At 37.6% G+C, this 24,382-nt stretch overlaps 1 protein-coding gene across 2 annotated transcripts in view; it reads right to left on the bottom strand.

Annotated features, from left to right (window-relative positions):
• The window catches only part of SLC8A1 (solute carrier family 8 member A1), a 420,023-nt gene extending 395,860 nt beyond the window's left edge, over nucleotides 1-24,163 (bottom strand). For both annotated transcript variants that reach the window (XM_047782209.1, XM_047782211.1), the window contains exon 1: nucleotides 23,999-24,163. The gene's annotated coding sequence lies outside the window, so the exon portion shown is untranslated. The remainder of the gene's footprint in view (nucleotides 1-23,998) is intronic.
• Nucleotides 24,164-24,382: the final 219 nt, after the last annotated feature.

Genomic DNA, 24,382 nt, shown 5'->3' with positions numbered 1-24,382 from the left:
ATCTAAATTATTTGACTAGGGAGTGCTCTTAAAAATTATATAGCCCACATTTTTTTTTTTTTTTTTGGCCATGCCCACAGCTTGTGGTAGTTCCCGAGCCAGGGATGGAACCCTGCACCACTGCAGTGACATGAGCCACCGCAGTGATGATGCGGGACATTTAACCCACTGCACCACAAGGGAACTCTATATAGTCCACATTTTTAAAAAATTTTCTTTTTCTTTTTTGGCCACCCTGTGGCCTATGGAGTTCCTGGGCAAAGCTGGATCCTTCAATCCCCTGTGCTGGGCCATGGATTGAACCCATGTCCTGGCACAGCAGAGATGGCACAGATCCTACTGTACCACAGTGGGAACTCTCCACTTTTTTTTTTTTTTTTGTGAAAAAGCATTTTCTTCAGTTTGCATCTCGGAATTAGTTGTCTGAAATTCTTTGAACACTTTCAATCACTCTAAAAAAAACTGATTTATTTATTTATTTATTTATTTATTTTGTCTTTTTGCCATTTCTTGGGCTGCTCCCTTGGCATATGGAGGTTTCCAGGCTAGGGGTCTAATCGGAGCTGTAGATGCCGGCCTATGCCAGAGCCACAGCAACGTGCCAGATCTGAGCCATGTCTGCAAACTACACCACAGCTCATGGCAACACTGGATCCTTAACCCACTGAGCAAGGCCAGGGATCGAACCCTCATCCTCTTGGATACTAGTCAGATTCCTTAACCACTGAGCCATGATGGGAACGCCCCTCAACTTTTGTATAATGGATTTTTCTGTATTGGAAGGAAGCTCTTATGCCTTCTCAATCAAATAAACATCCATGGCTCCTTCACCTGTTAACTAAAGTTCTTAAATGACACTGTAAACCAACTATAATGAAAAAAACAAAAATCATTGAAAAATGTTCTTAAATAATGTTTTGCCTTACTGGTCATTTATATTTTACAAACTCTTCAAAAATGTGATGCCCAAAATAAAGGCAGTGTTCCCTAGAAGGTCAATGTAGTGTTTTGAACAGTGGGAATTTTGCCTCATATGACCTTCAAGGGATCTTATGATTCAATACTAAGTCACTGGCAGTTTGTTCTAAGATAACAGGGCATGATAAACTTACAATTTTCGTTAGATTGTGCCCACTTCCAGAGAAAAAAAATGAGTAGCCTGATAATTGGTGGAGGCACAATTATATTTTATCAATCTATTTCCCTTCACAAATGTCAGTGATGGTGAGCCAATTAACCATTGCTTTGGATTGATTTGAGAAGGCTCCACCTTCTCCACCTTGACAGGCTGGTGATACAAAACAGTGAAACTGTTTATGCTAGATATTTTGAACAAATGGCCAACAAATTTATTCAAACAAAGTCTTCTAGAAAAATACAATCATGATTCAAGAGAAATGGTGTAGACTGTGAAAGAGAGTACTGATTATCTTCTGCTTCAGTCTGAGAATCATATGTGGTGGAATTTATTTCAACATTTCTCTGTATATGGATGCTTAATTAAATCATGTCCCATGAAACCTAATTCTATCATTAGACAATAAGATATATCTTTATTCCTAACAAATAATTCCCATGGTTCATAATGCGTTTTATATGTGAGCCATTCTATGTTTGATTCTCTAAAATTATCATATTTTTGGAAAACAGATGATAACATATTAATGATTAAAAGTTATAGGTAATATGTAGAAAATGGGAAGATATGTCTAAGAACATCATATTACTGAGGTTTCTTATTGGTGGCATCCTAGTCTATTGTACACAGTATAATCTTCAATGGAAGTTGCATTAATTGTTTTTGAGAAGGTGGTGTAAATAAAACAAGTATTGTTGAAACATCCACTTTATTTTTTAAAATTATTCAATCAACAACATGTATTTAGTGTAGGGAGTATGCCAAGCTATTGAGTTGTCAATTGTGAAAATCACATGCTGTCAGGATTCCTTGAAGAAGTGTTATTAGAGACAAAATATGTAAGACACAGAAATCCGTAGTACTAAATGCTGATTTACCACTACTCAGATTCTCTCCTTATATCTGACAGTTTGCAACACTTTAGATTCATACATTTTTCCTAAGTATCTCAGAAATTAGTTGTACAAGACAGCTGACTGAGAGGAACTCACATTTCTCTCTTTATTTATTTACTTATTTTTATTATTATTATGGCCACACCCAGAGCATAGGGAAGTTCCAGGCCAGAGACTGAATCCGAGCCACAGCTGTGACCTATGCCATGGCTGCGGCAATGCCAGATCCTTTAACCCACTACTCTGAGCCTGGGATTGAACCTGCACCTAGGCAGCCACCTAAGCCATTGAGCCACTGCAGCTGGGGATTCTTAATCCACTGTGCTGTGGGGGGAACTCTAAGAGCTCTTAATAACCTTTTATTTTACTTGACTATATAGTAGCAGATAAAACTTGACTATTCTTGGAGTTTCGGAGACCATAACTGGATATGTTGACACAGTAGACAGAGGAAAAAAAGTTAATTTCTACTTTCTATGCAAAATAGAGAACCAGCAGTTCGATTGAGATGTTAACCTTAAAAAGAAGTGAGACTGCCAATGCTCACTACTTGAGTGTTTAATCTGAATCTGAGAACAGGAGAGCAGAAAAGAAAGAAGCCCATTGCTGTGCTTGCTAACTCAGACTGGTTTCCCCATCGCTGCTAAAAAGGCAGAGCTGGGTTGCGTAATTGAGAAAACTTAATGGTCAGCCCTTGGATTGAAACAGACACTTGTGCTTAAGCACTTTTTCATGCTCCAGTAGGTAAACTATTAATGGACAGATAACACCATTTTAATTTCTGATACTGCTTCATGGAAAAACAATACAGCCAGTCCCAAGGAAGGATAATTTAAAAATAACAAAAATAAGAACTAAGGTTAAAAAGTTTAAAGCCAGCTGACTGCCTATCTGGCTTTGAGTTTAGCATTAACTTTCAGATAGGAATGAGTCTTTGAATCAATGCTTACGCTTTTAGAAGCAAGAGCTATTAAAGGTGGATAGACAGAAAATGAAAGGTCTTTGTACATGTGTGAAATATCACAAGATAGATGAAATGCCAGACTAGCCTTTGCTGTTACCACAAGGGGGACACCTTCTGGGGACAGAAATAGACTGAAAGGAAGAGAAGGCTTTTTTTAACCCATATCCCTCCTCTCCTGTCTCCCCCAAGCACGCAGAGAGCCAGTGAAAGACTGTAAATGACAGGGATTTGCTGTGAGGAGATTCAGGTCATTAAAAAGTTCTTAGGATTAACTCTTACATCTCATTTCATAGATGGGCAGGTAAATTCTCTTGAAACGGGATTTCCAAACTGCTCACTCTCAAGTTGTTTCTTCTCTCTCTTTTTGTATGTTCAGAACATGGAAAGATTAAGCATGTTCCCTTTTAACTGTCGAAAGGGAAGTCTCATCATCTGACAGTGTACTTCCGAACAAAATCAACCTTTATTTTTTTTTTTTTTCTTAAGTAAAGTGACCAGGGAGTTCCTGTCGTGGCTCAGTGGTTAACGAATCCGACTAGGAACCATGAGGTTTCAGGTTCGATCCCTGGCCTCACTCAGTGGGTTAAGGATCTGGTGTTGCAGTGAGCTGTGGTGTAGATTGCAGCTGCAGCTCAGATCCCAAGTTGCTGTGGCTGTGCTGTAGGCCGGCAGCTGTAGCTCCGGTTAGACCCCTAGCCTGGGAACTTCCATATGCCATGCTGCCCTAGAAAAGACAAAAAAAAGAAAGAAAGTAAAGTGACCAAAGGCCGGGATAGGGAGAGTGTGAAGTGAATGGGGAGGAAAAGCAAAGTCAAGTTTTTTTGCACTAAGCCATTCATTTCCTCATTCATATTTGGTCTTCTTCCCAACCCAAATCATCTTTACTTGTAAAGGTGACTTATGTTCACAGGAGTTCTTTCCTTGTGTCATCTTAGTATGACATAGCATTTGATTTCTTAACCTGACTGAGATTTTTCAGGACTATGCTCATGTCTTAGAAATCTTTAATATCTTCACAGAGTATCTCTTTGTTATTAGTATTTCAGGAGTAGTGGGGAGAGGACACACAGTGCTCTGTGATTGAACTTTCCATCTGTGGCAGTGTGGGCTGGGGGTGGGGAGGAGATTACATTGCTGTACGAGACCATGGCTGTGTGACAGAGCAAAGAATCTTGGCTTTGGAAGTAAAAGATCTGTGTTAGAATCCTACAAGATAACCATAATTACAGTAACAATAATACTCTAATGACAATAACTGTCATTGATTGGATGCTTACTCTGTGTCAGGCATAGGATTAAGTGCTTTGCAAACATCTATAGCTGCTGCAGAAGCAGTTATCAGGCTCCTGTTATACAGACAGAACATGGAGGCTTAGAGTACTAAAGAGCACAGCCTATGGTGACCCAATGCTCATAACTTACAACAGAAACTGAATTAGAAATCAGGTCTGTCTGTTCAGTTTCACCATCTGTAAAACAAAGGTATAATGTACCTCAAATTTTGCTGTGTTTAAATGGGATTACATTTTATAAGCAAGTGAGAAATATATACACAGAAGTATTTGTGTTAAGGTGAACATGACATATAGACCAGGTGGAGGATAGGAAATGGGGTCCTCTTAAGCTGGGGTCCAAGGCAAAGAACATAGGAGCAACTTTTCTTGCCAAGGCCATGACTCTGGCCTTCTGATCAACCTTAACACTCTCTTCTTGTTTTTCTGACATTTGGTGTTACTCCTTTAAGATGCCAGAGCAGCCGTTTCAACTCTGGTGGGAAGAAGACTGTGGCATATTGTTGGAAGGGGAAGTAGGGGAGAGACTCAGTTTCACTGTGGGATTAGAACACTTTGGTTGAAGAAGGAGAGGGGATATAAAAAAGCTTGAGGGAGGAAGAACAGACAGACCAGTTCTCTTCCTTGAGACAGACACAGCACTTAACTTTTAGGCTTCTGCTCTAACAAGATCCATTACATGACTTCTGAACAACCTTCCTGTGGGGTTGGTCTCTGGGCAGGAAAAGGATCAGAAGAACATGGGTCAGCAGGATTCTCTAAAGGGAACAATTCCTGAACTTTAGCCACCCACCCCCCCCCAAACCCAAATCTCCAAGAAGTTAATACGGTATCACCTTATTAAAAAGACAGTCCTCAGGGTGTTCCACTGTGGCTCAGTGGCAATGAACCCGAATAGCATCCATGAGGATGCTGGTTTGATCCCTGGTCTGCCTCAGTGGGTTAAGGATCCGGGATTGCTGTGAGCTGTGCTATAGGTCACAGATGCAGCTCAGAGCTGGCATTGCTATGGCTGTGGTGTAGGCCAGCAGCCATAGCTCTGATTCGACCCCTAGCCTGGGAATTTCCATGTGCCATGGGTGAGGACCTAAAAAAATAAATAAATAAAAATGAATAAAACGCACTCCTCAGATTTTATAGCCCAATATGAAGTGAGGTAACTTCCCTCACATGATGATCATTTCTTTAATTTTTTTTTAAATCCATGTATTGTGGCAAAACACATGTTAACATAAAACGTACTGTCTTAACCAGTTTGAGATGTGTAGTTAGTTTGGTGGTATTGAGGATATTCATATTATTGTGCAACCATCACCACCATCCACCTTCAGAACTCCTCTGTAATGACATGGACTTGAAGCTGGAGGACATTAAGCCAGGTGAAATAAGCTAGACACAGACATAGAGATTCTGTATGATCTCCTCACAGGCAGAATCTAAAACAACAACAACAACAACAACAACAACAACAACAACAACAACAACAAAACCAAAAGCAAACCCAAATCAAACAAAAAGTACCAAACTCATAGAAAAAGAGATTATTAGACCAGTGGTTACTGGAGGCAGAAAGAGCAAGGAAGGGGAATTGGAGGAAGGTGGTCAGAAGGTACAGACTTTCAGTTATAAGGTAAATAAGCACTAGGGAGGCAATGCACAATATGATGACTATAGTTAGCCCTGATATATGACATATAGGAAAGTTACTGAGACAGTAAATCCTGAGTTATCACAAGGAGAAAAGTTCTTTTTTTTTTCTTTTCTTTGTTCTTTTCTTTTTATTGTGTCTGTATGAGATGATGGAAGCTAGTTGAGTCTGACTATTGTGGTAATTATTTCACAATATATGTAAATCGAACCATCATGCTATAAGCCTTGAATTTATACAGTCATGTGTGTCCATTATTTCTTAACTAGACTGAAAACAAACAGAAAAGCTGAATTCAGAGTTACACAGGGTAGAATGGTGGTTACCAGATGTTGCATAGAGGGAGAAATTGGAGATTAAAAAAAAAAAAAAGTAGAATGGTGGCTGCCAGAGGCTGGGAAAGGGCAACATGATGATACAATTCTAGCATTTGTGCCATTAAATGTGTGTTAAAAGCAAACACAAAAATCTATTTTTTCCTGGCCTATCAAGACACATTCATGAGAATTTTGATGACATTAAATATGTATAAGTTTTTCTTCCACCACAAACTAGCCAAAGTGTGAATATTTTACTCATATCTAAGTAAATATGCATCATTTAAACATCATCAATCACTCAGCATGTTTATTATTTATGAGGGCAGATGCAATGTGCTTGACTTTGAAATATGTGGCTCATTGGAAAGCATGGAGAGATGTTTCTTGTTATTCTTTTAACCTTTGATTATTGATTTGGATTCTAAATAGAAACCAGTATTTCAGAAGGCAATAAGCACAGGATAATTTTGTTGCGTAGTTTTTAGATCTTCATTTATTCCTTTTATATCCTGTAATTGTTTGTTTTTCTAAATCTTCCATTTGTACATGGAATGCAAAACTGAGCTACTATTTATACATACAAATATATTAATTTATTCAAGACTGATTAGAACTTCTTAGATACCTAGCATTCCAGTAAGTGTTGAGGAAACAAAGATGAGTATCTTTTATCTTAATGAAACTTTGATAAATGAAAAATTCTGTGTACATGCTGAAAGTGTGAAATTGCATATAATATGGTAATATTTTGAGATGATTTGTTGAGAATGGGAAGGAGTCATGGATTCACAACTCTCTATTCAGATAACTAGGGATGTCTAAGAATAAAACTCAAAATGAAAGACTTGTGATGTAAGTTCAGCAAAGATATTGAAACAAAGTATTAGTAACATCAGTGAAAACAAGCAAAAACTCCTGTATAAAGCAAAGCAAAGCTTTATGTTGGCTGCTAACTAGTTGGAACATATGAACACAGATGCTAATCCTGTTATAGAGAAACATATCATACTAGATATCATACTTGTAAAGGATATTTACAAGTCAGGAACAAGGAGGAGTTGGTAAGCAATATTTTCTCAAATCTGGACTTGAAAACCCTATATTTCCTACCAAATCTATGGTTCTTCAATATAAGAATGTGAAAATAAAAATCCCAATGATAAAATATAGAATTTATATTCTGCGTTTGTAAGTCCCAAAGACAAACTAACACAAAGGAGGTTCTCTCCATATAAGAAAGGATAATATTACATAATATCTGTATTTCCCCTGTGCATAAAATTTAACCCTTGCGGAGGCCTTTGGTAATTATCCAGCTCTTGTTTTATCATTGAAGAAGATTAGATCTAGAAAATGAAAATAATTTACCAAGATCACAGGGAACGGGAGAGTTGAGAACTTCATCGAGACCCCAGGTCTCTCGCCATCATAGTGCAGAGAGCTTTCCCATATTATTTATATGAATGGACAAGCAGCAGGAGCTATATTCTGTAGCGGCAGGAGCTATATTCTGTATCTGTAATGGGTTTTACCCTTTCTTCAGAGGAAAGAAGAATGCACTTCCTCCTTTTTCTCTTAACATAAAAAAAAAAATTGATACTTTTTGCAGCCTTGAGAAATGTTAGATCAGATCTTGTCCACTCAAGTGTGTGTGTGAGTGCCTTCTCCCCTCTGCAGGCCTCTGCAGTCACTACCATCAAATATCGGAACCATTTGGCCCAAATTCCAACACACAGACCTGACAGGGCTCGCTGTCCCACTGCCCTTTGCTGATCCATTCATTTTACTTGTGATTTCTTTTAGGTACCTGGACATTTTTGTCCTCAATCCAATAGCTCTTTTGAAAAATATTTTTAGTTCATACACTAAAAATAAACCCCAGGTTCTAAAGAGGAAACACAAATATGAGGAATTGCTTTTGAGATTAATAAATTTTAAATATGTAAATGGGACCTAGAGATTTCTTAGTTTCATCTTTCCTTTGGCTGCTGTTCAGGTAAGTTTATGTCATTCACTCATAAATGCAATTTGTGTCAGTTATTGGCAGAGCTGGGATCAGAGGTAAGAGCTTTTGCCTTTCTGTCTGATGACTTTGGTTGTATTTTCTAAGAAAAATACAGAGATAAATACAAGGGGAAAAATTAAGAGGAACTATTTATTATATATCAAGATTTTGTGTTTTTTTTCACCCATTTTCTCATTTGGTGATCCCTCCCCCTCCAAAACCAGTGAAGTCTATATCACTATCTTTCATTTCAAATGAAGAACTGAAGCTAAAACTTAAGTGACAAGTCATACTGCTGGGAGATGAGGTTTGATACCTAATTTGTCAACTTTGTACTCTGTTTACCTTTAACATAAGCACCATGATAAAGTGAAGATAGATGAAGTTGATAAGTTATCTATCAGTTGATAAACAATTTTATGATAATTCATAGGTACAGTTTCCTGACCATGAAATAAAAAAAATACAATTTTGAATGGCGATTATCCGAGTCATAAGACATGGTGGAGACATAAGTTTAAATTCTGGCTTGTCAGCCTAGAATATAGTAGCTCAAAAATGATAGTTGTAATTATAATTTGTATTATTATTCTCTTTGCATCTGAAAGCAAAGTATCTTCTGATGAATAATATATCCTATATGAAATGTGTAGGAGAAAAGAGAAGGGTCCAAGTACAGGACAAACTCTTCAAGCATGTTTTTATCTCTTTTCCAATTATGCCTCCTCATTTTTTCATCAGATGACAAAGACTAGGACAATTTATGTAAAAATGATAAGCAATATCTAGAACAAAGAGTGGGTGTAGAAGCAAATTGCAGATGTATCAGCGGATTAAAAAAATGTACAATGAGATCCTTGGTACAAGTCTATTACTCCATTGTCTCATGCAACTTTTGACCATGAACTTTACAGCAAGAAGGGATTCCATTGGTTATTAAGTCCAACTTCTTCATCACATAGAGGAAATGGAGGTGTGAAGAAGACTAGCAACGTGCTAATTATTTGCTTTGTGACAGAACTGGAACTTGGAACCAGGACACATAAATTTGAATGTAGTAGTTTTCCTTTGAATCTCCAAGCATTGAAACTGGTGTCTCTTTAAAACTTCACCTCCTTTATTGATAGGGTTGACCTTTGTCATAAGGGACTGTCAGTGAGTCTTTAGGAGTTAGATGTTAGAAATTCTTTGGTTCTCAAACAGTATCATTTATCTTTTTTATGGAGTCCCCATCATGGTTTAGCGGGTTATGAACCCAACTAGTGTCCATGAGGACTCAGGTTCGATCCATGGCCTCGCTTATTGAGTTAAGAATCTGGCATTGCTGTAGCTGTGGTATAGACTGGCAGTCACAGCTCCTATTGAACCCCTAGCCTGGGAATTTAACATATGTGGTGAGTGTGGCCCTAGAAAGAGAAAATTAAATTAAATTAAATTAACAATTAAAAAAAAGCAGACCCACTCAGGGGTACATTTGAAGAGCTCTGGGAAAAACTCTTCCAGCCATTCTGAAGCACTCACCCCTTACTCATTATCATTTTTTTCTCCTCACTGGCAGGAAACGCTGTAATAAATGGAAGAATACAAAGCTTAACTCAAACTTTAGGTGCTTTCTAAATTTTTGGATGTTTTCTGAATGGGATACACACATTGCTCTAAATAAACAGATTATGTGACTAGGAACACTTGATGTATCTCATGTGCACATTGGAAAACTGAGATGAGTTTCCAGATACAAACTGAGGCACAACCTAAGTTGTGTCTGATTTGGGCTGATTAAAATCCATTTTTCAAAGTATTACACAAAAGGATTTTGGAACTATCTGAATACAGAAAATACTGCTTATGACAAATATTTTAAACAGTTGGATTAAGATCTGGATAATGTTGCTAAAAATGCTAATGGAAGCTTCTCCCTACCACTATGTGTTGTTTTTACCTTTATAACCAGATAAATCTGTGCTTTCTTTAAAAAAAATCTAACAATATTTATGAATATTGGAAGCTTAAAAAATTAAGGATAATATTAATCCAAAAGAGAAATATTTCAATTACTCTCTCTTCCATTGGAGTCCTCTCACTTTGAAGCTGGTGAGGTTGATAGATTTTTGAGATTGGTGAGGTTGGGTAGCCTTACAATAAATAGACTATATATATTTTGGAGTTAAATCAACCACCTAAGCCCATTCATTCATCAACATATGAATGAGTAATGTTACAAAAACCTGTATAAGTTAGTCAGGCAGACTTTAGAATGCAAACAAACAGGATTCCTAAAATGAGCCTAGCAGTTTGGAGCTAAATGAGGAAGGGAGAGACCTTCTGCTTGGGGTAGGGGAAGAAATGAGAAAAGCACAGCTCCTTAGAATACATTTCCTTCTAATACTCCAACTTATGAGAATTATTTTGATTAATTTGTTTTGTTATTTGATAAACGTTTATGGACTACATCCAGTGTATATCTGACAGTATGCCAAGCCCTTCACACATAGAGATGGGTAAGATAAGCACATTTCTCCAAGTTGCTTAGAGTCATTGAGGAGGCAGAAAAACACACACTGACAATATATTATGGAGATGTACACAGGATGCAGGAGGATCACAGAGGGAGAATACAAATCAGAAGTGGACCATGAGGAAAGAAGCATAACAGAATGGTTCTTGTATTAAATCTTGATGCAAGTGCAGGATTTGCTTAGTGAAAAGAGAAAAAAGAAACACTGCAGAAAGCAGATACTGAACATGTGAGAAAATGGAGATCTGAGCAACTCGATTCTTTCAGGGAATCAAAAGTAGTCTGGTAAAGCTGAAACAAAGAATCTTTATTGGGAAAAAGAGAGGGACAAGCTTAGGGATGTAGGCAGGGCTACAATTTCCAAGGTCTTTGGTACTATGCCAATGAATTTGGATTTTTATCCTGGAAGTTATAAAGATTCATTTAAATATTTTACATATGCATATTCCAGATCAAAAATTGTGTTTGAGGAGCTCCCTGGTGGCTAAGTGAGTTAAGGATCCGACATTGACACCGCTGTGGCTTGGGCACTCCTGGAGCATGGGTTTTATCCCTGAAAGAACTTCTGCATGCTACTCGAGCAGTCCAAAAAAATCATGTTTTAGCAATATTGCTTTGGCAACCAAGTGGAGGATAGTTGAGAGCATTCAAGATGGGGGGAAGGGTATCTCTTAGCATGCTACTGCAATAACTTATGTAATAAACTGTGCAGTGGCAGTGGTTATGAGAGACACTGGGGGTGGGGTATGAACTAAAGGACTTGGGGATGATACGTTGTGATGGTTATTAAGGAAAGGAGTCTAAGCTGACTTCTTGGTTTAAGGTTAATCAAAGCATTAGATCAACCAGAAACACCAGCGGGGTGGGAAGCAAGCTTGATGAGTTTAATTTGAAACATTAAGTTTGAGTTAGGGGATCTGTGGAAATGGGTTGAATAGAGAGTTAGGTACAAGGATGGGTGGACAGTACATACAGGGATCTTAAATTAGCCAAAGAGAGAAATGCTGTTTGTGCATGATTTCAGACCTTCATCAGGATATTTTATGTGACTGCAAAAAAGAACTTTGGATCAAGTGGAGAAATATGTACTGACTGATAATAAGGTAGAAGCTTTACTGAACAACTGTGCTCAATGATTGCTGACTTGGGCTGGATAGAAAGTAAATGATGTGTTGCATGGCACTGTCTTTGGCTATTGCCAAATAATTTGTAAGAGTATCAGATGAAGATATAAAAGCTATTCTCACTACATTTGCAATAGATACCAAAGTTGGAGAGTGAAACAGGCTGGATGACATTTAGGATCCACGAAGATCTTAATAGATAAAATTTAATAAGGATGGGACACAAGGTCTTGCACCTGAGACCCCCAAAATTACCTGCCAAGAACTTCTTGTCTGAGTTGTGGCTCTCAAACTCCTCTTCACAACAATTAAATAAATAACAAAATAGAAAAAAAGGCAGTGCACATTCAAAGATGAGTTTTTAGGCATTAAATTAAATAGGAATTCACACCCATGTCATAAGAGAACCCACTAAGAAATTGGAGTCATAAAATTTGAGAGAAATGTAATACCTCCTGGTTTTCAGAGACTTCAGAGGGTGTTAGTTGGAATAGGAATGATGTTCTATAACATCATAGGGACTAGAACTAGAATTACTAGATTAAAAAAGTTTCCTCTCTCTGTTAATTTCTGTGACTAACTTGCCCATAATGGAGTGAATAATAGCATTGACTCTGGAACCAGATTTGTCTAGCTCTGCTGTTTTTGAGTTGTGTGACCTTGGGCAGATTTACTTAGTTCTTCACCTGGAAATGAGGATGATAAGAGGATCCAGCTTATAAGGCTACTGTCAGGAGTTAATGAGTTAATACATGTAAAAGCACAGAGGAACTGCTTTACGTGTTAACTACCATTGTTCCTATTAGCTTTAGGAACATAGGGGGTAACTGTCCTCCCCCTCGCCCCACTCCACCAAAGGAAATATTAAGTAGAAAAGCAAATTTAGAGGTACTCTTTAAGCACCTTTCAAGAATTTATGGATCACTTGTAAACCAGTGTCTAGAAGTTGGTGAAAGTTCCTGAGCATTCAAATTGCTGGCTCACCCGCACCCAGGAGACACACTTCAGAGTGTTTGCAACATCAGCTGCAAGCAACGGCCTCCATCTGAGGACCCAGGACAATGTTCTGCTCTGGTATCTGACAAGGTTAGGCACTTCTTTTGTTTTTGAACTCATCTTCTTGCCTTCATCCTTTTACATACTTTAGTTTTCCATGTATGTTTCTAGCCTCTGTGTCAATGGCAATTCAGAATCTGTTTTTCTGGCCCACTGTCCCTGACTCTGATCTCACGTCCTTACTGGGGGTGAAGGCAAAGGGCACCAAGAAACTTCTACTTCTAAAAATTCCCAGGCATGAACTTAACTCTCCAGACCACAAGCAAATACCAGATTTTCATGGAAAATGAAAAAAAAGGCTTTTTTGCATCTGCAGGGGATAAGAAGAACCTTGTTATTTTGTAGCCACTAAATCAGCACGCCACTGGCTTTTTTTTTTTTTTTTTCTTTTTAGGGCCACACCTGTGGCATATGGAAGTTCCCAGGATAGGGGATGAATTGGAGCTACAGTGGCTGGTCTATGCCGTGGCCACAGCAACGTAGGATCCAAGCTGCGTCTGGGACCTACACCACAGCTCACAGAAATGCAGGATCCTTAATCCACTGAGGAAGGCCAGGGATGGAACCCACATCCTTCACCTGCTGAGTGACAACAGGAACTCTGACACTGGCTTTTAAATTGCAGACTGATGCTCCTCAGACCACTGAGTTATCTACCCAGCAACTGAACTAAAATGTCTGGGTCAAATCTCAGAATCATATCCATCATCCATTCCACTCCATCCCTGACCCATACCTTTGTCCTGAACCATCATTCCCCATACTGAATTCCATGGAAAGCTGGCATCACGAGATATTAATTATCTCCTTGAAAAAAATCAAATCTCTAGACAATTGAGAAACATGGCATATCATCAGCAGTGCTTAGATACTCCCAAACCAAATTAGCTTCTCAAAAGCTCCACTAACCTGGATTTAACCAAGTAGTCCCTAGTTTATTCTCTCATAGAATTATTTTTCATTTATAGCCCATTAATACTCAATTCACTGGTATTTGGTGAAAGAGTTTGATAGCTACTGATTTTGGCTGATTTTCATTGAACACCTACTCAGCACTAATTTATTCGCGAAAACAGCCCTTTAATTAGGGCGAGCATATGTTCCAGTTTGCCTGGGACATTCCCAGTTCACTGCTGTTGATCCAGTGTGATTATTCATTCTTCCCCCTCTTACTCTCAAAAATGTTCTGATTCTGATGACCAATTACCTAGACACTTCACTTATAAGATATCAATTATTATCACCTGCTTGTTTGCTTTCTTGATTGATTGATGGATATATTGCTTGCCTTTCTACAATATATCCTCCCTACTGCAGCTGGAGTTAAGTTTGAACAATGTAAATTAGTTCATTTCATGTCTCAGTTCATAACCCTCCAGTGGTTACCTGACACTCTTGGAATTAAGGTCCCCTAACTGAATCTTCCAAATCTGTGGGATTCAAAGACCTAATGAATTAGCTTCTAGCAACATCTCTGATGTCACTTTTTACCACTCTCTTACTTTTTATCCAGCCTCACTGGGTTTTCTTACTATTCATAGAACAGATCAAGTATACTCCCACCTCAGTACTTTACACTTGCTAGTTTTTTTCCTCTGTCTGGAAATCTCCCCAATTACTCACCTAACTTGTTTCCTCACTTCATTTAGTTTTCCGCTGAAATTTCATATCATTTGATCATCCTATCAAAAAGCGCTTTTCCTTCTCTCTCTATCTCCTTATCCTGCCATCCTTTTTGTTTATGTTTGTATTGAGTTATAACATCACAATATATTAGCCCTCTGGTACGGTACCTCCATTGGAATGTATATATCCACTTCATATACTATTTCTATCATGGTCAGTTCTTCAGCATGAATTAGCACAATATTTAAAAAAGAAAAACCTGTTCACTCACCCTTTCTCACTTTAGAAGATTGATATTTTAAAATAATTTTCCAATTTCATTAATTTCCCTCAGTTCCAGGTGTTTTGATTGGTAAGCACTCTCTCTGTCTCTCTTTTTGTTTTTATGACTGCACTTGTGGCATATAAAAGTTCCCAGGCTAGGGGTCAAATCTGAGCTATAGTTACAGCCATGGCAATGCCAATTCCAAGCTACATCTGCAATCTATGCCACAGATTGCAGCAACGCCAGGCCCTTAACCCACTGAGCAAGGCCACAGATCAAATGTGCATCCTCACGGAGACAATGATGGGTCCTTAACCAGTTAGGCCATAATGGGAACTCCTGCAAGTGCTCTCTTTTGATGTGAATGCAGTCTTTTTAAAAAATATGAATTAAATTTACCTTCCTCATTTTTGAAAATCTGTAATTGATCTAGAGACAATTAGAAGCAGAGAACTTTCTATAGACCACCTAGTACGGACTCCCAGTAAGACAGGGAAACAAGGTAAAGAAGGACGTGGTCCTACAAGTCCTTCAAAATGGAAATGGACATCTCTTACCTTTTGGTTTGCTCCTCGTCAAGCCCCTTGTGAGTTGCCCTTGTCCACCCCAGCAGTGATTTCAACCCTGTGGCCTATCTCATCTCCTACACAGGTGGGACCTGAGCAAAGGTCAATAAGACTATATCATCCTCTGTGGATGCAGTAGGTGGTCCCAGTTTCAGGTAGTGTTATAGCCAGGGAATCAAACTATCAAAGGAATTCTTTCTATCTTCCCACTCTGCTTTATTTTCCATCCTAAATCAAGCTCTTACCATGATGCCGCAAAGGGATTGTGCTCATAATCTCTAGACATCACCCTCATGCTGGCCTTCTTGGAAGAATGAAAACCCTTCCCTCTCCCAGCGTCCATATCAATTCCCCAATAGGATTCTGATCAGTTCTATTTGGTTCATCCTAGGCCAATGCATGTAAGTGAAAAGGCAAACAGACAAGGTGAATATAACCCCTTAATGGTTCTGTGTCTTGATGTAGATGCTGGGTACATGGACACATGAGTGAATTCTATTTATGATAATCCACTGAACTGCACAGCCACAGGTTTCTGTAGGTATATTCTACTTCAATACACGGTAAAAATCAAATCAACCCAACCAAAAAGCCACCTCTTTCAATGCTGAACTATTTGTCTTTTCCCAGCCCTAATGTGGCATATTTTCCTTTTTCGTCCAGACTTTTGCACATGCTGTCGCCTCCACCCCCATCACCAATGGCCTACACTGTTTGATTCACTCTTTATCATTGTTCTCCTTAAACTTCTTTGTGACCCTTAACTGCTGTGATTCTCTGCCCTACCAGGCTGTTCTTCAGCACTGTATCTCCTGGTATTTGATGGAGCTCCAGGAACTCAATGAGTCTAATACAGTGACAGAGTCACATGATTACACTGGTGTGAAATACTGAGAGAACTCTATTCTAGGTTCTCTGGGAATACCATAATAAAAGCACACAGACATACAAATACAGAAGTACACAAACATACCTTCTACAATAGGCTGAAGCTAAATCCAAAGAGAACATTTGATTTATCATCTCCCGAAATCAACAAAAACAATATTCAAAAGACTTTATGGAGTTCCCGTCGTGGCGCAGTGGTTAACGAATCCCACTTGGAAGCATGAGGTTGAGGGTTCGGTCCCTGCCCTTGCTCAGTGGGTTGACGATCCAGCATTGCTGTGAGCTGTGGTGTAGGTCACAGACGCGGCTTGGATCCCGCGTTGCTGTGGCTCTGGCGTAGGCCGGTGGGTACAGCTCCGATTCGACCCCTAGTCTGGGAACCTCCATATGCCATGGGAGCGGCCCCAAAGAAATAGCAAAAAGACAAAAAAAAAAAAAGACTTTATGCTTTTAGAATAGTTCTGTGCATGTGTGTAGATGCAGATATTAAAGAAGGAGCTTGAATAGGCATTTGATAAGCTAGGCATCCTTCTATGCTTTTCATATAGATTCCTGTTAAAGAGCTTGTCCTTCATGTTAAAACCATGTGTCAAATGAATTCTTTCATAGAAAGAACTGATTTCAAGTTAACTATTTCCAGGAGATCTTTCCATGATTGGATGATAGCAAAATTTCATCATATGTATTAATATATGATCAGTTAATGGCGGCTGCCAGCAACAATCTACTGAGATTGACTCTGAGGCTAATTTAGACTCTGTCAGCATGTTTGATGTCTGCTAGCAATGCTGCAAGGTCAAAGAGGGCAGTGGATGGGCTACACCTCATTTTGATTCTAAACCATCATCCAGCATAACAACAAGGTTGTACCCAGGTTATCCTTCTGCAGGATTTCTTAGAGCAAGTGACATGTAAGTGTATCCTCTGAATATCTGATAGAGAGATTCATTTTTATATAGTATTTCACAGGTGAAGTTTTTGGATAATGGGACCTTTTCTTTCACCAGAGATGGTCAAGAACACATCCTTCTCAGATCACATTTTGGAAGATGTGTTTTGGAAAGTCACAACCTTGGTGCACTTTCTGAGATCTGGTTCTTAAACTAGTCAATGAATATTTATTATATATTCCCTTGCAAAATAGATAAAATTATCCAGTAAATTGGGCACATTTTGTTTTAGCTAGATTAATAAGGGGAAAAATGAGCTTTGGGACATATATTCTCTATATTAGTTATTTATTTAGTCTGTGTTCTCCAAAAGATATGAGCCTGGCTTGGGATACATGTATTGAACATAAGATAATTATATGTGTCACTTAAGTTTTGTTTCTTTATAATGAAATTTTGGATGTCTTGTTTTTAGCATACTATATTTTTGTTTTAGTTTTTTAGGAAGTTATGTGCTTTAGGTTAATTAGTTATTATTGCTGCAGATATGGTTGCTGATTATTGATAGTTTAAAAAATAGAGCCTATAGATTTATGGGACCTGCAGTAACCTCATTTTTTAAGTTTCTAATCTTTTTATTTGCTTTCCCTATTCCCGCCCCGAATCACAGTAGATATTTATCTCTTTAAGGCAAAAGCATATTTAAATTAATAGTAGCAAAATCATCTCTGAGGAAACAGCATAACAAATGATCTTGAATATGCAGTAGAGTAAAAATAGAGAGGTAGAGGTGGATTTGACCTCTATTCCTCTGCACATGCATGGTAAAAATGGATAGAAAAGAGCTAAACTTCCATTATATTTTCTTTGCAAAAAATAAGTGGTTAACTTCTGTATAATTTGTATTGCCATAGTGAAATTATATTTCATTATAACTTTTATAAAACTAATACACAACTGTACAATATTGGCAAAAATTATATGTTTAATTTCTGAAGGTCTGATACTCATAAGCATAATCTAAAATGTAAGTGGAATGCCAAGTAGAGCTCTTGTTCTTAATTTTAAATTTTGAATTGGAATTTAAATGCAATTTAATATATAAGATGGGTCCCTGAATACAATACTTTCATTTAAATGATTTTTATCTCATTTTATCATTTTTATGAAAATCATTTTGCTATGTAACAGTAAAGAGTAGGGGAAGGGTATAAAAATTCTGGCACATATTTATTGAAACATATAAGTAATATGATAGGGAAAGAGAATGGAATACAGTCACAATATAATTTAACCTCTATTTCTGAAAAGTGTCAACAAATTGGAAATGTTAGTCTATGAAGAGCAATCAGTTCTATTTCTTATATAGTTTACATTCAGAAACACTGTTTTGAATGATTAGCTTACTCATTAAACAAAGCCAAACGGACAATAATCTGAGAAGAATAACAAGGTTTTCTCTCATTTCTCGTAGATACTATACTATATACTTTTTGTACATTAATTTTTTCATATATTAATCTAGTTGTTTCTATTTTAAAAGGCCAGGAAAGAGTTGTGGGTGGTATTTGACAGAGTGTAAGAACAGGCTTCAAATTCTACCTCTTCTATTTACTTGCTGTGTGACCTTGGGCATATTACTTAACTTTTCTGTACATCACTCTTTATTTTGCAAAGTGGCCACCAATACTGTAGGGTAATTATAAGAATTTATAAATTAACATATGTGGCTTGCTTATAAGTGTGTTTGGAGAACAGGAGAGTTCAACACATGTCAAGATAGTTATTAGGTAACTGGTCCAGCATGACAATCATGAAACATAGTTGGAATGTAGTGGATTTGCCTAAACCTAGAAATCAGGGTTCTAACCAAATAAAGGATTTTTATTTCATAATAATTTATCCAATTTAAAGCAGTAGTGTAGTTCGTTAAGATTTAGAAATGGTTTGTTAAAATTATATTTCTTTAAATGAAATTGATAATAGCATAATAAGATCATAAGTTATAGCATATACATTATTTTATGTACAGTTGCATCTTATGTCCCAGAGGATAAGCTGCTGGACAGATCAAAAGACTAGAGTTATTATTACTAGTATATATTATTAGCGATTAGAATATAATGCTTTACTATGAATAGCGTAAATATTCACTGGATTCTTCTATCTCTACCTAAAACAGATCTTGCACAGAACATGATTTAAGAAATATCTCATTAACTGGTGCTCTTCTCTTCTACTAAGATATGACTTCATTTTTGAAATACCTTTTTGTATATCTCTTCATATTCATGGGTGCACATATATCTCTATATATCTATATTTATTTATTTTTGATATCTTAAATGATAGTTTCCAGACTCACCATGGTATGATTTGGAGTAAGAGGGGAACTCAGTGTTCACAATCAACCAATCAAAGAGTATTTAATCAATAATTCCCTAATGTTCAATGTCAGCAGTGGGTTGATTTTAGAAACTGAATTGAAAACCATTTAAGAATTCATCTATACTCTTTTGAGATGTGATCACTCTTCTGTTTAATACTTCTAGTGACAGAAAAATTAATCTCTTAGGAAAAATCCATTTAACATTGCTTACAAAGATGGTACCACCACTTACAGGCCATCATGCTAAATTCTTTATTTGCATTTGCCACTTAATCCCTTCAATAAGGCTATTGTTGTCCACAGTTGTCAGAGAAGGAAATAGAGACTTATAAAGATGATGTTACTTGCCCCAAATCACACAGCCATTTATATATCCAAGAGCCAGGCCTGAAATGCAGCCTATTGGACCCTAACCACCCTCAGCAATTATAATTCTAATCACTGCATCTACCCAATTTCTTGAATAGTCCTCCCCACCCTGAGCTAAATAAATCTAAAGGAGTTATTTATTTTATCCCTACATTCATTCAACCCAGGATAATTTTTGAAGGGCTCGGAAAGCCCAGACTTCATCTTCTATTTAAGTGGAAGGAGTCTTTTGTGGCCCTACATAGCCTCTTAGTATTATGGCTAGTGTTAGTTTCTTCTTCATATATTTTGCTATGTGATAAATTAATACATCTTCTCCATAAAAATCATTCACTCTCTCCAAAGTTCTTGACATTTAGAAAGGCAAAAGGCAAAAAAGGCAATGATTTACCCAATCCCTAGAATATTGTTGCTATCCAAAGTTAATACGCTCTTTTTAAGATGACTGTTTGATAATTTGCTAACACAATATAAAATTTCATTTAGCAGCTGTAGTTAAGAACCATAATGTCACATATGTATTTACCTTTCAATAATTGTGGCCCGCATTCACCTAGATTCAAGGCTAAGAGGATAAGAAATATCCAATAGATCTATATCAATACTGTATTATAGAGAAAACTTCTCTTTAAATATGTTGAAATGGAGTTCCCTTCGTGGCTCAGCAGTTAATGAACCCAACTAGGGTCCATGAGGATGCGGGTTTGATCCCTGGCCTCTCTCAGTGGGTTAAGGACCCAGCATTGCTGTGAGCTGTGGTGTAGGTCACAGATGCAGCTTGGATCTGGTATTGCTGTGGCTCTGGTGTAGGCTATCAGCTGTATCTCTGATTTGACCCCTAACCTGGGAACTTCCAGTATGCTGTGGTGTAGGCTGGTGGCTACAGCTCCAAATGGACCGCTAGACTGGGAACTTCCAGATGCTGAGGTTGTGGGCCTAAAAAGACAAAAAATAAAAATATAAAAAAAAGAAGAAATTAAAAGAGATGTAGCCTGGGCATATCAGTTCTGATCAGAAAACTAGGTGACCTGGGGAGTTCCCATTGTGGTGCAGCAGAAATGAATCTGACTAGTATCCATGAGAATGAGGGTTTGATCTACGGCCTCTCTCAGTGGGCTAGGGATCAGGTGTTGCCCTGAGCTGTGGTGTAGGTCACAGATGTGGCTCGGATCCCAGTTACTGTGGCTGTGGCGGTGGCCAGCAGCTATAACTCTGATTCAACCCCTATCCTGGAACTTCCATAAGCCAAAGGTGCAGCCCTAAAAAGCAGAAAAACAAAACAAAACAAAAACAAAAACAGGTGATTTGGATTCCTTCATCTTCCATTGATTGACCTTGAGGAAACTATATAGCCTCTCTGGAGTACTGTTAACTCGACTCATGCCTCCTGCCATTTTTAAAATTCTTAAAATCTCCAGTGGTTTGTCTGGAACCACTCAATGTCCATAATTTTTAATTACCAGAGAAAAATTTATTTTATTTGAAGTTCTAAAGGTTTTTTTTTTTTTGAGTAACTATTGTTACAATTTCCTTGAAACTTAATGACCTTTCATGTGGGCCACAATTGTCCATGTCTCCGGAAAAGTAAATATCTACTCTTACTGTCTTACAAATTCTCTCCCAACATTTTGGCCTATTGTTCACCATCAAAGCCCCTTAAAACATCCGTTCCACCTACTCATTGTAACACCATCAACCAGGCCCAAGAACTATCCAGTCTGGTCCCTCTGGCATATAGACAGAAGCCCCAAATCTCTGTTCTATGCTCTTAGGACAAATTTTAATTTTTCTGTCATTCACAGACACTGTGAATTTGCTTCTCCATCAGCTAACTCTAACACAGAGCATTCAAATCATTTTTTTTTATCGCAGAAGACTGTCAACACTTGCAATTCTCATCTCAAAATATGATCGCCTCGAGATTTTCTACATGTACAGTCATCACCAAATGCTTAAGAAGTAGTAAGTCAAAAGGGCAAGTAGCTTGACTGTCATTTTTTTTCTGTAGATGACATAGTACATATAAAAATAACAATAAGTCATTCTTTATTACTTATATTACACTTTTAAAATTTGTTTGCTGAGAAATGTAGGAATGGGAACAGACATGTCTCACACGGAGCACACATTTGAAATGTACTTGGCAGTAAGCAAACGAGAAAACAGTAGATGATGTCATATATGCATTGCATCTGATCACAAATTCTAGTGACATAATTTATAATAACCTTTTACATGTTGAAAATTGCCAGAACTCCTGCTGTGCTGTTCCTTTTGGAAAGCTGGCTAGTATGTAGTGTTTAATTAAGTATTTTCAAACCATCCTTTTGTAGGTCTGTTCCATTTTAGCTAGACTTATGACAGCTTAGTTAGCTCTGTTAGTTTAAAAAAAGAAAGCATAGTTTATTCTTTCTCTCTTTCTCTCCTGCAAATACAGAATATTTCTATTTTTCAATGAAATAAAATAGCCTATTTTAGAAATGTGAAAAGGGTTAGTTTTAATGTGTTAATCTAACATGCTATCAGTGTAAATAGGATAGACATGAAAAGGAGTAATTGGATGAAAATGTGAAATTTTAGAATTATAATTACTTTAGTGATGATAATGTATTTTTATGGAAACTGAATGATTTTTTTTCTTTCCCTGATGCTTTTTTGGTATTATAGAACATCCACAGTTTGAAAGAAATCACCACATAACTAAAGTCATCTCACCTATCCCATTCCCATAGATCTAATTTATCCAAAAAACATCTCCTTGGTCGGTATTACAAACAATTTTATTATCTTACATTTATTTATTAATCATTTTCCATGTCATGTTTTGTCATCAGAGAAGGGAAAATCACATTCAATTTTTCTTTTTTTCCCCCTCTCATGCTCTATCCAAGACTAAAAACTTACAGTTAAATGAACAGTTGGTTTAAATCTTACCTGAAATATAGATGCAATAATTCTCAACAAGAGAAATTTTGAATTTAAATTTCATTATTTTATGTACAAATTCTTTAAATTCATTATTTAAAACACATACATATTTTGTAGATATGACCTGCAATTTTGTTCCCTTGACTCTTTTGTTTTGCAGAAGTTCACAGATTTTGCTAACAATTTTAGAAGAACTGACTTAATGATCTGATGATAATTTGGTTATTAGCTGAAGTAGCATTTCAACATATAACTGATATGCTTGGCTGGGTTAACTACTATTCTGAAAACTAGACTAGAGTCATAGTGATTCTGACATTGTTGTCTTCATATTCATACTTTTACTTTGGACTCGGAGATATTTAGCTTTATATGATTCTACCCCAATCTGTCATTCTCCAAACATAACCGATGGCAAAACTATAATCACACAGTTTTTCCCTCCAGCTTCTTAGTTTCCAGTCATTAACAAAAAAGAAAGAAAGAAAGAAAAATGTTAAAGGTACTGAGAAAAGTTCAGTGCTTACAGCTGGTTTCAGCAATTTCAACTTGCGCAAGACCCCATGTTTGTGAAAACAACCCAAGAATCTTTGAACAGGATGTAATCAACCTCCGATCTGCTGAGAAACGCTGCAAAAATGACTTCAGTTGCCAAAAATAATAACGTCGTTTACAAGCAGCTCTTCCTATGTCTAAGGAAGAACCAGCCACGCGTGCGAGTTTATGCTGGCTTCAGACAAGCAAGCGAGGAAAAGGGCAAATCCTTCCTCCCTCCCTTAAAATACACAGTATCGGAACCCGCGGGAAGCCGGAGCCCATTTCAAAGGTATTGGCAATATTGGCGGAGGTTCATACCCACAAAAATCCAAACAGTAAGTGACCCCCTACAAAGGGATTCTATTTGCCAGCAATTATATGCTGCCACTTTCCCTCTGTAACCAAGCTGCCTTGTCTTGTGAAGGTAGAGCTGTTAAACACTTCTTGGTCACCGGTCCGGATTTTTTTTTTTTTTCCAAAATATCATTTGGCAGCTTCCTGTCAGGGACATGGAGAGCTTGGGAAGGAATATTCACGAATGATCTTTTAGGATAAGTGTCATCACAAAGGCCCTGCACCTACCTCTGTCCAGACTGGCTGATGAGTCCGCGTGGGCTGGATGTGAAAAAAGACCCCGGGTAATGGCTTCTCCAAATTGACCAGAAAGAAAGGACCTGGGATGCTTGTCCTTCAAGTGTCTCTAAACATGGTTTGCATAGCTGGATCTCCGCTTATCTGTGCCTTTCGGCTTTCGCTTCCATACATGGAACTGTTCCCAACAGTAACTCCAAGCTGTCGAAAAGAAGCTATCTGGCAGCTCTCCGCTTCATCCAACACATGGATGATAAAAATACACATATAAAGATCCTTCCAGCCAGGCCCATTCCCCACACCACCATCCTGTCACTATGCCTTTGTGCAAATTCATTTTCAGGTTGGCGTTTTTACTCTCCAGACGTTTAGAGA

Source organism: Phacochoerus africanus, chromosome 5, assembly GCF_016906955.1.
Source record: "Phacochoerus africanus isolate WHEZ1 chromosome 5, ROS_Pafr_v1, whole genome shotgun sequence".
Taxonomy (NCBI): Eukaryota; Metazoa; Chordata; class Mammalia; order Artiodactyla; family Suidae; genus Phacochoerus; species Phacochoerus africanus.
The sequence above is the reverse complement of the archived record's forward strand: the minus strand, read 5'-3'. Positions and strand labels throughout refer to the sequence as shown.